This window comes from Lissotriton vulgaris, chromosome 8, assembly GCF_964263255.1.
Source record: "Lissotriton vulgaris chromosome 8, aLisVul1.2, whole genome shotgun sequence".
NCBI classification, from domain to species: domain Eukaryota; kingdom Metazoa; phylum Chordata; class Amphibia; order Caudata; family Salamandridae; genus Lissotriton; species Lissotriton vulgaris.
Window position 1 is genome coordinate 282,528,178 of NC_141696.1, and position 18,459 is coordinate 282,546,636.

The following is an 18,459-nucleotide window of genomic DNA, read 5'->3' on the forward strand; positions in this document are numbered from 1 at the left end:
GAACTCTCGCTACCGAGTCAGTGTACAGGACCTTAGTCCAGTTTATGTATCCGTCCCCCAGTCCGAAGCGTCGCATCACCTCATACAGGTAACCCCACTCCAGGCTGTCAAAGGCCTTCTCTATGTCAATGGAAAGGACAAATGGGGAAACTGCGCTCGGCCAGTCCGCACCCATCAGTCTCGTAAGCCTACGAATATTGTGGGTAGTGTTGCGTGTCGGAATAAAACCGCACTGGTCCTTATGAACAAGGCCCGTCATGTGCACCAGCAGTCTGTTGGCAAGAATTTTACTCAGGATCTTGTAGTCCGTCGTCAACATGGACAGCGGACGGTACGAGGACAAAGTCGCACCCTCTCTGCCCGGTTTCAAGAGCGGGATCATGAGGGCTTCACTCATGGAGGTCGGGAGCCTACCCTTCGTTTGAGCTTCATTGTATACCTCGCGCAGCCGCGGAGCAAGGTACTCTATATATTTACTGTAGAATTCGATCGGGAGCCCGTCAAGTCCCGGGGTCTTGTTCCTGGCCATTTGCTTTACTGCACACCCTATCTCTCCAAGAGTGATGGGCCGACCCAGCTCTTCCGCCTCTGATTCCTCCACCCTTGGCAGTTGTAAGCCGTCCAAGAACTCTCCTAGCTCATCCGCCCCTCCTGTCTCACCACTCTTATAGAGCCCCTCGTAATAAGTACGAAACTTATTCAGGATCCCGGGCTGAGTAAGGCAGGGCTCCTCCCCCACCTCCTGGATCATCATGATCGGCATGCCCCTCCCGACTGGGTTAGCGAGCCATGCCAGCATAGACCCCGCCTTATCGCCCTCCGCATGTGCCCTCGTCATATACGCTTTATGGTCAAAGCTGCGCAGCCGTTCCAGCTCTACAGCCAGCCCCTCCCGTGCCCCACTAAGCCCCTCCTGCAACTCAGGGTGATTCGGGCGACTCTTCTCCAGTTCCCTCAGCCGCGTTTCAGCCTTATCCAAATCGTCCATCAAAGTCTTGCGAGCCCCAGCCGTGTGCCCAATACAGTGTCCCCGCACCACCACCTTAAACGCATCCCACTCTACCGCCCTCGTGGAGGCCGAACCACTGTTCTCCTCAAAGTAACTCTCAATGCGTTCTCCCAGAGCCTCCCTAAACAGCAGATCAACCAGGGTGTCGGGTTGCAGGCGCCATGTTGGCACGCAGTTAACAGTCACCATCCAGTTCAGAGATATCAACAATGGGTTGTGGTCCGATAGCGTCCTGGCCAAGTATTCCGCCCCACCCACTGCAGGGAGCACGCATGGCGAACAAAGAAACGCATCTAGCCTTACGTGCAGATCATGCAGGTGCGAGTGAAAAGAGTAGTCCCTAGTAGTGGGGTGCAACGCCCTCCATGCATCCCTGAGGGCCCAGCTCTCCTGCCATTCCAACCTGCGCTTGGCGACTCTATGCACTGGGGACGCGCGCAGTGGGGGATGGGACCTATCCAATAACACATCCTCGACTGAGTTGAAATCCCCCCCCAAGAGGACCGGCCCTGCTAAATAACCCGCCAGTTTGCCCGAGATTGTAGCCAGAAATGCGGGCAGATCTACATTAGGGGCGTACACATTGCAGAGAGATATCACCCTGCCCCTCAGCCTCCCCTCCACCGCCACATACCTGCCCTCCGGGTCCACCAATGTTTTTGTCACCTGGAAGGGGACCCCCGCCCGTATCTAAATCAGTGTCCCCCTTGCAAAAGCTGAGAACGTCGTGTAAAACAGCTGCCCCCTCCAGCGTCTCTGCAGAGCAGCCCCCTCTTGCTTATTTAGATGCGTTTCTTGCAGGAACGCTATATGAACCCCCCTACGCTTGAGGTATGCCTGAACTTTATGCCTGCGTGTCATTGACTGCATACCCCGCACATTCCAGGACACACATTTCAATGCCCCGGTACTAGCCATCCCTCCCCACACAACTGGACCAGACAACAAAGAACAATGTCCTCACATGTCCCGCGACCACGGGCCACCCCACCCACCCTCTCCAAACAGGAAGCCAAACCCCTCCAACAACAACTACCCCCTGAGCAACCCCAACTGCTCGCAACGCCCACCCCCCCAGGACAGGCCCCCCCGCAACTGGAAGTACCCCCATCCAAACCAACACTCCCAACCACCCCTCAAAGAAAGGCAGTAATGGCCGCAGTCTCCACTGCAGTGACCTTAGGGGCCAGTAAAGCGTGGCTCGATGTGCTAGATCCTCAAAGCAAGTCAGCCCCGCGCACTCCACCCCACAATCCCCACATTATAGCGCCCCAAGACCTCAAGTAGCAGCGTTCCACTGCCACGGGCCCAATGCCTCGGTGTCCAACCAGCGAGTCCACTCCACTAGTTCAGTTCAACACGCCTCAAGTATCTCCTCCGAGGTCTGCGGCGTCACAGTAGGGCCCCGGGCTCCACCAAATTCCGATTGTCCCGTCTCCGAGCCCGTGCCCGGGTCCTCTGAGCCCGTACCCTTCCCGGACTGGCTTCTGGTCCTGGATAAGTCCGCTACCGCCTGTAGGGCCGCCTGCCTCTCCGCCTCAGTCTGCGACACCGAAGGCTTACCGGTCCTCCTGCGGTTCCTCCTGATCCGTTGGGACTTCCTGACCGGCTGCGCCACCTTGGCCTCCTCCTCCCTGGCCTTAGCACCGTCCGTTCCCGCTTTATAAGTGTCCCACCAGGTCCAAGCGTCCGCAGAGGACGTAAAGAAGAGAGATTGTTCATCCACCACCACTCTCAGCTTGGCGGGGAACAGCAGAGAGTACTTGATGCCTTCATCGCGGAGCTCCCGCTTAAGGGACAGAAAGTTCGCCCTGAGCCGCTGTGTCTCAAACGTATAATCCGGGAACATAGTGACCCTGCTGTTGTCCACTTGAAAGGGCCCTGCCTCTCTCGCCCTCTGCAAAAGCCAGTCCCTGTCCCGGTAATGGAGCAACTTGAACACCACTGGGCGAGGTGGGAGGCCTGAGGCCGGCGGGCGCGCCGGAACCCTATGCGCCCGTTCCAGGGAGAAAAAGGGGGACAGTCCCTCCGGCGCCACCTCCGTTCGCAACCAGTTATCGAGGTAGCCCACCATATCGTCGCCTTCAATTTTTTCCGGCAGGCCCACAAGGCGTACGTTGTTGCGCCTATTCCGGTTTTCCGCATCTTCGGCCCTCCGTTCCAGCACCTTCAAGCGGTCCATCACCTCCGACATCTGCGCCTTCACCGTTGCATGGCCCGGGGCTAATTCCTTAACCGTGATCTCCACGGACTTCACTCTGTCCTTAAGTTTATCATGGTCGGCCTTCAGGAGGCCCAGTCCCGTCGCCACCTGAGCTATATCTTGTTGCAAAGCGTCCCTTGTGGTGGCGATGGCCTCCAGGATACGGTCCTGCATCCGCTGTAGTGCCGATTGGTCTCGATCCGCTCCTTCCGCAGCCTCTGTATCGGTCGCACCTTCTCCCTTCCTATTTGGCTTCCCCATCTGGGCCGGCTCGAGCGGTGGTCTCCAACTCTGTCCCTGCTCTCTCTCCGCACGTCGCCGGGCTCTGCCCTCAGGAAGGGTCCCTGCAGCCGCAGCGGAAAAGCCTGCCCTTTTCATGCCCGGGGCGCTGCTCAAGTCTCCGGATCCAAGGCTGTCTCTAGGGATCAGGGTCTCCGATCTACCGCTAGCCCGGATGGCGCCAGTCGTGCTCAGAGGCCCGGGGTCACCGTCACTGGGTCATAGCCACACTGTCGCCTCCACTACCAAGGGGCGGATCCCAACCGCCCGGGGTGCGCCCCGGGTCCACTCCAACACCCAGGGAGGGGTGCGAGGCAACCGCTAGCACCTCCGACCTGTAGGGGTAGCAGCTCCTAGGGGGGCTCCGGCCCGGCGACTCCGTCGTCTCCGTATCTCATGCCACCGCCGCCATTTTAGGTCGAGGACTTCGCGCCTGAGTCCAACTTTCTGAGTCGGATAACTGGCTTGGAATGGCCCGGTGTCGTCCTCCGTGGGCACCGGACCCTCCGTGGTACCTTCCAGTGTCGAATGATATCAATTATGTCGGGGTCCGATCAGATTTTCAGGATAATTTCCGGGATCGGGCGCGGAGCTCCGAGCTCACGCTGCCTACCTCCTCTGCATCCAAGCCACGCCCCCTTAGTTATAATATTTATTATTGGTATTTATGATGCCTTAATTTAGTTCTGTCTTAGATTGTTATTTATAATAAATATTATTGTTATTTATGATGCCCTAATTTAATATTGCTTTAGACGGTTATTTGTACTATTCATAATTCTTATTTATGATGATTTAATTTAATACATGTTTGATCTTGATGTTTCTCCTTTATATTTAAGATATGATAATATGTTGGTCACTCCTAGATTAAGTAGTTCCTAGTATACTTAGTCTCTGATCCTGTTGATGGAACGGTGTTAATATAGTATACATTTGCATCAATGTTCCGCTGTTTAACGAAATATATATTTATTTGTAAGCGATCTGCACTGTTAGTGTTGGCCTCTGTGGTTGCTCTGCCATGTTTTTTCTCCCCGTGCAAATTGTCTGCTAGAGATATCCGCTGGTCGGGTTACTCTTTTTTTATGCTACTTTTTTCTATGGAGGTTACAATATACAAGGGAACCCGTAATAATGGCCAAGGACCACGGGTAGTACTACTTATTTATTTTTTACAAAGGTCCTAGGCTTTAGTAATACTTAGAGAAATGATTTTCACAGGCTTGAAATAAGGACTGAGGGGCATATTATCAAGGGGGTTTATCTCCGCTTTTTTGGCTTTAAAAGCCAAGAAAGCGGAGATAAAATTATCTCCCTATTACCAAGCTGTCACTAACACCAGTTAGTGACAGCTAATAGGAGATAGCGACCATCTTGGGCCCCGCTTTGCATGTCAGTGATATTTATCACTAATGACATGCAAAGTGGGCGTGCCAAGATGTTAGCGACTGGAAACAGTCCCTAACATCGCTATCTCCTATTACCAACTTTTGGAGATATTCGCGCTAAGCGCGAATATCTCCAAAAGCTAACACCTGCCCTGAGCAGTTCTTAGCCATGTTATCCAATGGGAGGTGGATAACATGGCTAAGAGCATTTGCTCGATATTGCATGAATATCGCTGACTTTTCAGCGATATTCATGCATTGCGGCCGTTTTTTATCGCATTTGCGATAAACCTTGCTAATAGCAAGGTTTATCTGCAATAAAAATCGCCGATGTGCGGCGATAAGTTTTGTCTCTTGTGTTTTCCTTCTTCAGTGTCCAGCCGGACCTAGAAGTATTTATTTTGAACACAATTTTTAGAGTATAAACAGAGTAGGGTGAGACAAGTCACACATTAGTAACTGGGCACAAGCCTGTACCAAGTCAAAGGAAGACAATACATGGGAGAAAGAAAAAGAATTAACAGGCAAACAAGGAGAGCAGGGTGGCTTATAATACAATGCTAAATTTAGATAAGCTCAAACCCACAGTAACTGCCATGGAAAATGCAAATCATAGAACAAGCAGTACTGCCAAACAGTCGACGAACGTTTCGATCCCTATCTCCAACAATATAGTGGGATCATCTTCAGGACTAAATTGAGCTTTGCCTGATTGATCGAGTGAGCCTGTAGGGTTTAAACAGGAAGAAAAGGGGGAAATGAAGAAGGTTTTTCATCAATTAATTATATAGTGAAGGCTAAACAGCTAGTCAGAAACCACTCTTTTCATGCAGGGTGCAACACGTGCACATGCAGTTGTTTGTTCCAAAGGGCACGGGTGGCAATGTGCTCGTATTTGGAGTGTGAAAATGACCGAGTTGAGTGGGACAAACCGCGTTGGACACTGAAGATTTTGTGCTCGGTGACGGGATACACAGTGCTTGTGCAAAAATTGACAACGTGGGGGAGTGTTGGCCAGAAGGTCATCAAGGTTGTGAGCTAACCGTAATACAAGGATTTCTAATTACCACGAGCGATACAAAGTGGGCCGGACGCGGCTGACACACATCAGTCGGCATTCAAGTTTCGATTTGGCTGATGCGGATTGTGTCCTACAAGAAGGTAGTTATATCGTAAGCTTTGCGAATAACAGGTTTGAATAAAACGAATTGGAACGGAATAAAGTTACCGGATTTACCGTTTTTGCCTAGCAATTTTGCGTGGCGTCAGGAAAGTTACTGGCAACAAACCGGTTTGGTCGGTTCAATTTGGACCTGTAAAAAGGTTGGTCAGGAATTAGAGCCTACTGGGTGAAGCAGAGGCAGCGATTAAGGGCGGTGAAGGAGCAAAATATTACCGTTGGAGCCTAGCGTTGCTAGCGTAGGCTTGACGGGGAGCTTCAATGGAAGGTAGCCTGTGAAAAAATACATGAGGAGTTGAAGGTTGGAAGTGAGTGAGGGTGGGTGAAGGCGGCGAGTGCAAGCAGGTTATTACCGTGAATTGAGGCTTGAGATCTCTGCAGGGCGCTAAATAGCGTGGGCCTTTTCCATGCGAGCCTGCAAGGAAAGAATATGGAGGGCGCACATAAGACATATGGGACTGAGAAGGGCCCTCGTAGGAACCAGGGTAGTGCATCAGATCAAGGCTTACCGCAATTTGCTCGTAGTGGGGCCGAAATGGGGTCCCGTCTGGAGGCTCGATGGCCGAGTGCTGGGTGTCTGCATGCAGCGCTGCCTAATGTGGTCCTCGGTTGTGGTGATGGAAAGTGAAAAGGGACTAGTCGGATGTGATGACAGTGACTCCAGTAATGGGCGCCATCTTGGAATGGTGTGACCCGGGAGTGAGTAAAAAAGGTGCATTCAGGACGCGGTTTTTAGGGTAACAAGGTCACAAAAAACAGCTGGTGTTATGAAAGAGATTAAAATGAACACATACGATTGTACGGGCTCATGTAAAAGTGCGTTCAGGACGCGGTTCTCAGGGTAACAAGGTCACAAGTTATTAAAAACAACTGACATTTTGGAAAAGTCAAAATGAACACAGACAATTATATGGGCTCATGCAAAAGGAAGGAAAAACATCGATAGCCAGCTTATATTAAGCTAGTCCAGTCCTCTGTTCTGTTGAGGCCATCCTGGATAGAGTTAAACTGTATGATGGACTTCAGCTCTTCTTTATTGAGTAACTGTCCCATGTTGCCACCTCTCGGTGGAAGTCTCAGCACTTTCAAGACAGTCCATTTCAGGTCGCTATCAGAATGTTTCTGGGCTGCAAAATGTTCCACCAAAGGTGCGTTGGGAGTACCGCATCGGATGCGACTTCTGTGTTGCCCAATGCAAATTTTTACTTTCTGGCTGGTTTGTCCAATGTACACTTTTTGGCACGGGCATAGGATTAAATAGATGACATTGCAGGTGTTGCAGTTGGAAAAGGAACGACATTGTATGGTAATATTGTTAAAGGTGAAACTTTTTCCTTCTATAGTGCTGTCACAGTTATTACATCCACCACATTTAGCATGCCCAACAATGGGGGAAAGACCCCATACATTATCAAGTGTAGCAGAAGGTAGAGAATTGGGTAAAGCAGCCCTCACAAGGTGGTCTCTAAGGTTCTTACTCTTTTTGAAGGCAAAAACTGGTTTTTCAATGGAGAGGACACCTGTGTTTAGTATTGGCCAATGCTTGAGAATAGACTTTCTTAGTTGGTTGGAAATTGGTGAGAAAGTAGAGACACACGCTATGCGCTTTGAGTCAGTCTTTTCTTTGGGTGTAAGCAAGGCTTCCCTAGGACAGTACCAAGCCCGCTTGGTAGCGTTCTTTACTAGTTTCTTAGGGTACCCCCTTTCCTTAAGTTTGGATGCTAGGGTGGCAGCTTCTCGAAAATAGTCATCCTTACAGGAGCAATTCCGCCTGATTCGCAAAAATTGCGAGTACGGGAGGGAATCGCATAGTGCTCTCGGATGGTTACTATTGTAGGCCAAGAGGGTGTTCTTTTCAGTGGGCTTACGATATAGGCGTGAAAATAAGGAGCCTTCGCTGTGATAAATCGTAAGATCCAAAAAGGAGATGGAATCATTATTGGTGGTAATGGTGAAGGTGAGCCCTAAACAGTTATTATTCAACCAATGTAAGAATTGGCGCAGGTAGTCGATGTTTCCATTCCACATGATGAAAATGTCATCGATATACCTGCGCCAAAACTTTATCCCTGAGAGGAAGGGATTAGTGGGATTGATGATCACATTGGTCTCTATCTCATCCATGAAAAGTATCGCCAAGTTTGGAGCAAAAATTGCGCCCATGGCAGTCCCTTTGATTTGTTCATAGAAATTGCTGCCGAAGAGGAAAAAGTTCCTTGTCAGGCATATTTCCAGTAGTTGAAGGATAAACATGCTTGGTACAGCGTGGGGTCGAGGTCGTGAGTCCAAAGTCTTTTTAATCACTAGGAGTGCTGTGGTCTGCGGGATATTAGTGTAAAGGGACTCAATGTCCATAGTAACCAGAGTTTCAATCATCGGGTTGTACGGGTGGTGCTCGATCATATTAATCATGTGCATCGAGTCCTTTATGTAGCATTGGGTTGAAGGAACAAAGTCTTTGATAAAAAAGTCTACATAAGATCCCAATGGTTCTAAGATGGACCCGCAGGCTGAGACAATGGGACGGCCTGGAGGATTTTTTTCATCTTTGTGCACTTTGGGCAGCGTGTATATTACAGGGATTCTGGGCGTCTTGACATTTAAGAAGTTGTACTCTTTTTTGGATAGATATCCTGCATCAAGGCCTTCTTTTGTGATTTTTTGTATTAGGCTCTGTATTTCTTTAGTAGGGTTATGACTCAGTCTTTTATAATGCTCTCTATTCTCAAGTTGTCGCATTATTTCTGAAATATATGCAGTTTTTTCTTGTAGTACAATGCCTCCGCCCTTGTCGGCGCTCTTGATTATGAGATTGTCATTGGTTTTAAGTTGGGAAATGGCATTTTTTTCTCCCCTAGAAATATTATAGGGAATAAACATTTTCTTATTTTGAAGGTTCTGCAATTCCTTCAGAATAACCTTCTCGAATGTAACCACTTCAGTGGGAATCATGCTAGCAGAAGGTAAAAAGGTGGAAGGTGATCTCAAGCCTCAATTCACGGTAATAACCCGCTTGCACTCGCCGCCTTCACCCACCCTCACTCACTTCCAACCTTCAACTCCTCATGTATTTTTTCACAGGCTACCTTCCATTGAAGCTCCCCGTCAAGCCTACGCTAGCAACGCTAGGCTCCAACGGTAATATTTTGCTCCTTCACCGTCCTTAATCGCTGCCTCTGCTTCACCCAGTAGGCTCTAATTCCTGACCAACCTTTTTACAGGTCCAAATTGAACCGACCAAACCGGTTTGTTGCCAGTAACTTTCCTGACGCCACGCAAAATTGCTAGGCAAAAACGGTAAATCCGGTAACTTTATTCCGTTCCAATTCGTTTTATTCAAACCTGTTATTCGCAAAGCTTACGATATAACTACCTTCTTGTAGGACACAATCCGCATCAGCCAAATCGAAACTTGAATGCCGACTGATGTGTGTCAGCCGCGTCCGGCCCACTTTGCATCGCTTGTGGTAATTAGAAATCCTTGTTTTACGGTTAGCTCACAACCTTGACGACCTTCTGGCCAACACTCCCCCACCTTGTCAATTTTTGCACAAGCACTGTGTATCCCGTCACCGAGCACAAAATCTTCAGTGTCCAACGCGGTTTGTCCCACTCAACTCGGTCATTTTCACACTCCAAATACGAGCACATTGCCACCCGTGCCCTTTGGAACAAACAACTGCATGTGCACGTGTTGCACCCTGCATGAAAAGAGTGGTTTCTGACTAGCTGTTTAGCCTTTACTATGTAATTAATTGATGAAAAACCTTCTTCATTTCCCCCTTTTCTTCCTGTTTAAACCCTACAGGCTCACTTGACCAATCAGGCAAAGCTCAATTTAGTCCTGAAGATGATCCCACTATATTGTTGGAGATAGGGATCGAAACGTTTGTCGACGGTTTGGCAGTACTGCTTGTTCTATGATTTGCATTTTCCATGGCAGTTACTGTGGGTTTGAGCTTATCTAAATTTTGCATTGTATTATAAGCCACCCTGCTCTCCTTGTTTGCCTGTTAATTCTTTTTCTTTCTCCCATGTATTGTCTTCCTTTGACTTGGCACAGGCTTGTGCCCAGTTACTAATGTGTGACTTGTCTCACCCTATTCTGTTTATACTCTAAAAATTGTGTTCAAAATAAATACTTCTAGGTCCGGCTGGACACTGAAGAAGGAAAACACAGTCCTTATTTCAAGCCTGTGAAAATCATTTCTCTAAGTATTACTCAAGCCTAGGACCTTTATACTTTTTTCTTTGGAGCATCTTTTCTCTCTTTTCTCTTCTTTCTCGTTTCTTCTTTTTCCATTTCTATGTTTTCTTCCTTGGGGACTCCTGCTTTTGTTCATTTTGTATGTTTTTCCTGTTGTTCATTTATTCATCTACCTATTGACAAGTTGTACAGTCTTCCCTTTCTCTTTTATCAGATGTTCTTATTTGATTGGGGTCATGCTTATTTATGACTGGTCTAAATGTAATCTCTCTTAACGTTCGTGGATTGAATCATCCTGTGAAGAGGGCTAAGATTTTGGATTATTGCAATAGCTTATCTGGTGATATTGTTCTTCTTCAAAAGATTAAGATTGCCTTTAAGGAAGCTTTGCTTCTGTGGAAGGAGTGGGTTCTTGATGTTGCTTGCTCTGAAGCTGCTGGTAAGAAGAACGGGGTTGTAACCCTGATTTCTAAGAACTCTGGTCTGTCTATTGTCACTGCTGAACATGATTCGGCTGGCAGATGGTTGCTTTCTCGCATGTCCAATGGTTCAGACGATTTATATGTTATGAATATTTATGCCCCTAACATTGATGATCAACTTTTCTGGAACTCAATAAATAAAAAGCTCTCCGATATCCCTCAAAATGCTAGAACAATTGTTGGAGGTGATCTTAATTTGCCTTTAGATCCTATCCTAGATAGACATTCTGCTTTTAAATTTCGTCCTCCCAGGTCACATAAACATATACTCAATATGTGCTCTTCTCATCAGCTTGCTGATGTTTGGAGGTTACATAACCCGACTGGCAGTGATTTCACGTTCTTCTCCTCTCCATTCTAGTTTCTTGCGTATTGATTACCTTCTAGTTGATACTGCTCTTCTAAAACATACTAGAAATGCTATAATTCACCCAATAGTTGTTTCTGATCATGCAGCTGTCTCTTTCACTCTCCTTAATTTGACGGATAAACAATGTCCTCGTTCTTGGCGTCTCAATTCAGAAATTTTAGACGATAAAGATGAAGTTATGGAATTATATGTGGAAATTGATCATTTCTTCAATGACAACGAATCTTCGGTAAACTCCCCAATAGTGTTATGGGATGTATTCAAATGTACTATTAGGGGTCATATTATCAAAAAAATTTAAAAAAGGAATAGTGATATCAGAAAGTCGCTACAATCTTTAGGGCATGAGATCAAATGTAAAGAGATTGCATATAGAAACTCTAATGATAAGTCTCTTCTGCAAGACATTAAGAATTTGAAATACTCTTTTAACTCCATTGTTACGAAAAGAGCTTATCTTGGTGTACATGCTCAAAAGTCTAGACGCTTGCTGCTGCAGAATAGAGCTGATAAGATGTTGGCTGCCACACTAAAGTATCAAAATGACAGTGTCAAATCTACTCAACTTTCTTACATTAATGACACTAATGGCTCTAGGAAATTCCATACTCAAGAAAGTTTTTCGTGACTTTTATGAAAACCTTTATACTCCCAAGCATCAATGTGACTTATCTGTGTGTCAGCAATTCTTGTCTTCAATTCCTACACATACTATTTCGCAGTCGGAGATGGCTGCTCTAGGGCAACCGATTGATTCCGAAGAGATAATTCAGGTCATTAAGGCGACTCGGTCAGGAAGGCTCCAGGGCCTGATGGTTACCCTATTGCTTTCTACAAGACATTTTCATCCTCAATAATAAAATATCTCAAGAAAGTTTTTGATAACTTTGTAATGTCAGGTAAAGTCTCTGGTTCAGCCGCTGAGGCTACTATTGTCGTGATTCCGAAAGAAGGGAAAGATCATTCTGATCCTAAACATTTCCGTCCAATCTTACTACTAAATATGGAGGCAAAGATTTTTGCCAAAATCTTGGCTACACGTTTAGAGACGTATTCCAAGCCTTATCCATGGTTCCCAGACTGGTTTTGTAAAAGGGAGACTTGCTAGAGATAATATCTAAACCTTTTGTCATATATTGGAGAAATCGAAGCTATCTGCTTTGCCATCGGCTGCAATTGCCCTTGATGCCGAAAAAGCTTTTGATAAAGTTTCTTGGCCTTTTTTACAAGCAGTACTCCAATCTCATAACTTAGGGGATTCTTTTATCAACATGGTAATGTCCCTATATGCGCAACCTAGAGCTAACATCAGAGTTAATGGGGCTACGTCTTCCTTTTTTAATCTACGTCAAGGCACTAGACAAGGGTGCCTGCTATCACCCCTTCTTTTTCTATTGGCTATAGGTCCACTCCTTCGGTTACTTAATTTAAATGACAATATTAAAGGCTTTCAATTTGGTCCACATACAATTAAAACAGCTGCTTACGCTGACGATGTTCTCATCTTTTCTGATGACATTGCTACTGCCATTCCTGCCATCTCTAATACCATTAAAAAGTTTTCACTCATTTCAGGGTATATTCTGAACAGAGACAAGACGGAAATGTTCCCTCTGAACGTGTTGTGCTTCTCTTCTCACATGGGTAACGCCGGATTTAAATGGAAACCGACTCACATTAAATACTTAGGAATTTGATTTTGTAATAACCTTTTAGACACTATCTCTTATAATGAATCCCATGTACTAGCTAAGGTTAAAGATATTTTGTCCTCCTGGTCTCCAAAATATATTTCCTGGTGGGGAAGACTTCAAACTATTAAGATGATGATATCGCCGATTATTAATTTTTTATCCTCCATGCTGCCTATAAGATTGTCCTCATCCTTTTTCCGGGAGATTGAATTACTTACTACAAAGTTTTTATAGAGTGACAAACGTGCCAGAATTGCATATAAACATCTTACGAAGCCATCTGACTTGGGTGGATGTAATTTTCCAGATTGGAATTGTATAAAATTGCTTTTTTATCGTCCCAGGGTGCTCTTTGGTTTTGACCAACTTCACACCATACCCCTCCGTGGATTTATATTGAACGAGAGTTGTGTTCTCCCCTTTCTACCCCTTCTTTTCTCACTGCCTCAAAACTTGTGTTACCTCATTCAAGTCGTATTATTTCTGACACAATTAACGCTTTAAAATGTATAGATAAAAAGGCTTCCATTCCCATTCATAAATCGAGATGGTCCTCATTATGGTATAATCTTAAAATTGTTACTGATATTGATCCTGTTACGATGTCTTCCTGGGCTCATAGAGGTCTTACGTTGGTTAAACCTCTTTATGACTCCAATCATGATCCTCTTCCTTTTTCTTCTTTGGCCAGCAAATATAATCTTAACAATATGGATTTCTATTATTTTTTTTAATTAAAGGTTGCCCTTTCTAATATGACCCTCTGTACAGACTAGGTTACTATTTCACTTGTATCCATGTGGTCTCGGGCAGGTCATACTGCCTCAAAAATATATAAATTTGTATCTGCGCCACTTCCCTCACAGGTTACTATTACACAAGATAAACGGTCACATCATTTTAATAATGATATTTTCAAACATATCTCACAAGAGTCATGGAAGCTAATTGGGAAGGTTTCACTACGGAATAAGATTGCTCCTTCTCTTATGCAATCTAAATATTTTACTATGAATCTTTTGCATTGGACCCCTGCTCACTTATACAAACTAAAACGGAGGGCTAATGATCTTTGTTGGAATTGCTATTCGGTATCAGGCACTCACCAACATATGTTTTTTTAATGCTCGTTACTACAATCATTTTGGGATTTAGTTCAAAAGCATTTATCACAAATCTTTGATATTCCATTGGAGCTCTCGTTACCTATGATATTATTGGGACCGGGGGCTGCTTGTACTCCTCTTCTCTTAGACTATACTGATATGCAGCTATTAGATCTACTTATATCAATTGTTGTCAAATTTTTTTTAACTGAGTGGAAATTTTTTAATCTCCTGTCTTATACTTGGTGGGCTTGGGTATCTTTTCTTTGTGGGGCCCATACTTCGGTTGCAGAGAAACATTGTACTCCTTATCTAATACTATTTGGAGGTCACTGGATAAATATATGAATCTGTCTTCTCAAGGATTGATAGGCCAATATCCTTTTGTCTCTACTTCATAATTTATTTTCCTCGCTGCTGCAGGGGTCCCCCTCTAGCTATCTATCTATTCACTTATTTCTTTATCTTTCTTGTCCTCTTTCTCTTCCTTTCTTTCCTTGTTCCTTCTTCTTTCTTCTTCTTTCTATTCTTTCTTTTTCTCTTTTTCCTTTTATTCTGATATTTTTTGGTTTCTGTGCAATACATCTAATTTGTTGTTATCAATCTAGTATGAGATACTCCTAGGATATTATATATTGACTCAGTATTTTTTGAGATCTCATTATTTTTCTGACATAATTCTATTGTGGTGTCTGTATTTTCTTAAATGCTTAACTTGTCTTTTGGCCTTTCTACTCTATTGTATTGCACTTTATTATAACTGTATGAATTCTTACTTTTTAAATAATAAAGATATTGAAAAAAAAACACAACAAAGCTGCGTTAACATGCAAAGGGTCTTTTAAAGACCTGTGTGTGTGCCCGGGAAACTGTCTTAGATGGTTTAGTTTAGAAAACTCTCTTTGATTAGTGATGTATATACCCGAGGTTTGCTGCTGTGAGTTACATACCACTGGACACTCAAGGGTCTTTGTGAAGTCAAGTCTTGTAACAGCCTTTGTCCATTCTATTGCCAAATCATGCAAAGTCCATAAAATTGAATTTTCCTATGGGCGTACTGTTCAGGGCCTCAAGCACTTCAAAGGAGAAATGCTGCAAAATGTTCCTCCAGCCTACTGGAAGAGCTGCCATCTAAGTGTATATCCAGGGCTCTAGACACTACTTCAGGGACCTTTGTTTCATGGATCACCCTGGGGAGAAGTACACAACATTCCCCTCCTTTATCCCCTTTTTCCCAATGGGCTTTCCGACTCTACCACAGAACTACTTCAAGCTCTTTTTCCTCACTCAGCCTGTCAACGGGAAGTTTTTCATGCACAATTTACTTCTGATTTATCTCCACCTCTACAACGAGGACTTTCAAGTCAACAGCAGCACATGGGCGTCTTGAATCTGACATTAATTGGCGGGTTTGCTGAACATTCATGCACCTATTTGCAGAACGGTTGGTCCCCCCATGTGTCAGTTTCCAAACCCCCAGATCCTTCCTTCTGACATTAATGTGGCCACTACTAAAGTAGATTTGTCTGGTATGAACAAAAGGGTTGCGGGGGGAGTGTCTGTGCCAGCTATCCTCTCGCTTGGTCATTCACTAGCCTTCTGTACTCTTCTGGACATTCTAAATGCTTCTCTACTTGTAATCTAGAATGTTAAGGCTAGGGGATAAAAGGCAGGGAGGCTGACTGTGTGGTATAAAATAAAGGGGAAAGGGAGGGGAACAGCCCTTAAAAAACTTTGTCAAATGCCGTGTAGAAAACTCTTCTTTATAACCCAAAATTGAGAGCAGTTATATAGCAACGCAAGCATATACAAATATTCACAAATATATATGCACACAAGCAAAATATAGTCGGGCAAAATGAAATACATTTGTTGCCGTTGTAGCAGGTATAACAGATATAACAGGAGTAATAGTATGCAGGGATTCAGTTATATGGGTACATTTGTTCTATGAATAAGTTCTATGTGTAAATTCTCTAGCTTTTATACTTTGTAAAATTTGTGAGATTATACAAAAAGGTAATAGAGGTGACAAGCAAATAACCAGCAGCGGGCGACAGACAGGCAGGGAAGATTAGTAATAATCAGCACCCACACAAAAAAATACACGAAAAGCCAGCTACCCCCACAAAAACCAGAAACACCCCTAAACACTGGGTCTAGCTGGAGCTCACCACTAGATCCAATCAAACAAACAAACAGGTTGAGAGAGGATGAGAGCTGGAGAACTGTAGGGCGCTTGGGCAATGGCAGAAGGCTGGAGAAGCCCACCAGAGTGGCCTCAGGCACACAAAAGCTAGACGGCGCTGGTTCCACTGTGTCTACAAACCAGGCTCAGTCCGCCAAATCAGCCTGACCCATACCGACCCATCCGATGAGCTGTAAGCTGAGGCAGGGGACGATGTATAGTATTGGAAGCAGGGCGCACAGGGTACAAGCCGCTTCACCAGCTTCATCGACGCTTCCGCCCACTGTCACTCCTTTGCAGCGTCATACGACACCTAGGGCATTGACGCTCTGACTCTGCATTTTATCCAAGAGTAGATCCTGATATGTGTTATAAATTTAAAGGGTGTGTCAGTCCCCACCCATGATTTTGACATTGTTTAAGTCTTTAATGGTTTCCAACTCATTTAATAAATTATCTATCTCAAACTTCTATTTAGTGAACAGAGGGCCAGATGCATCAAGCATCCATTTTGCGATTCCTTATTAGCGAAAAATAAGGAATCGCTAATAAGGAATAGCAAAATGGAATGCATCAAGCAATCACTATAAAAATAGCGATTCCTTAGAATTCCTTAATTGCGACTCGCAAATTGCGAGTCGCAATTAATGAATACCTCCCCATTCATTCCTATGGGCCTAGAGGCCCATAGGAATGAATGGGAAGACAATCTCAATTTGCGAATCGCAATTAGCGATTCGCAAATTGAGATTGCGAGTTCAAGGGTGCAGGGGTGTCCAAAGGACACCCTGTTACACCCCTGAATGTGATCTGTGCACATATGTTGCGCACACACATGCCCTTTGGGCATGTGTGTGCGCAACATGAAACTTTGAAAAATGCACAAAAGTGCATTTTTCAAAGTTTTTGCAAATTACCATGAAGTTGTACTTCGTGGTAATTTGCGTGCCCTATTAGCGAATTCGCTATTTTTGATACTTTCATGCATTGCATTTAAGGAATCTCAATTTGAGATTCCTTAAATGCAAACAATCGCAATTTAGCGAATTCTCTATTTGCGATTTTTGCATTTGGGATGATACATCCCAAATGCAAAAATTGCACTCGCAAAGGGCCAGATTCTGAGAATCTGGCCCTTTTGCGAGCGCATTTCGCTTGATGCATCTGGCCCAGAGTTTCTACACGATGACAACATGTCAGTCAGTCAGTCAAATAACTTTATTTCGGTTAGTTAAAACCATAAAAGCAGTACATAGTTCATAATACAAAAATAAAATTACAATTAAACAAGTTTAGACATGATTGCAAATCCTATGTAAATTCTTTAAAAGATATTTAAAGGAGAGAAATTATTAAAAAGAAAACGAATTTAAAAGGGTAGATATAGAGAATGGATACTAAACAACCTAAAGAAAACGCCTAGAGCACCTCTTTCCAGTATGTTTAACACATTCCCCCCGAACATATTTAGCCAAAAAGAGTCAGGTTTGGTGGTTGTTTATCTGAAAGAGTTTTGTTTTGTTTTGTCTGGCGGCTGCTACCAAAAAACAAGCTACACCATATGTGACCTGTACTGAATTCAGCATCTGGAGATATAGGAGGGCCGGCCTCACCTGGGCAAAGTTTAAGTCTTTCAGAATTGGGAAAAGGAATTTTTTGCGGGCCACCAGGTAATGTTCGCAAAGCATAACTAGATGAAGAGTATCCTGTGTGGAAAAGCAGTCACAGGTGCAGGGTGGGGTATTTTCTGGAGTACCCCACTTTGTATATGAGCCAAGCACCAGATGTATCAGGTTGAACCTGAACCTTATTAATAGAAAACGGTGGTATGGTTTGGTTACGTATTTTAGATAAGGTTCCATAGCCATGGACGACGAAAGTTGGTATAATGACCTCACCATTGGCTTACTAAGCTCAACCGCTTCCCTCTCTGGCTCCAACACATTTCGAAAATGCTGCTTGACCCACCCTACATCCTCTTTCTTGAGGCTCTGTGGTAAAGAGTACATGTCCGGGCGCCCTAACCTCGCGCATGCCGCTCTAACATACGCCAGCCAGGGTATGCTGTCCGCTTTATCCAGAGCCATACAGTCTTTGAGAATGCAGTGATTCAATGTGATCTCCTCGTTTGTCCAAGTTTTAATCCAGCATAACAATGGAGACATTTTTAAGAGATCAGTGACGTATCCCAAGCCCATTTCTTTATGGATTGAATATGTGGGAAATGAATTCGGGAGTGACAACAAGGCTTGTATAAAGTTGTTTTCTACAATTTGGATACCTGGGGCTGAGACATAGCCCCAAATGTCTGCCCCGTAAGATGCAATTGCCACGCATTTGGATCTGTAGA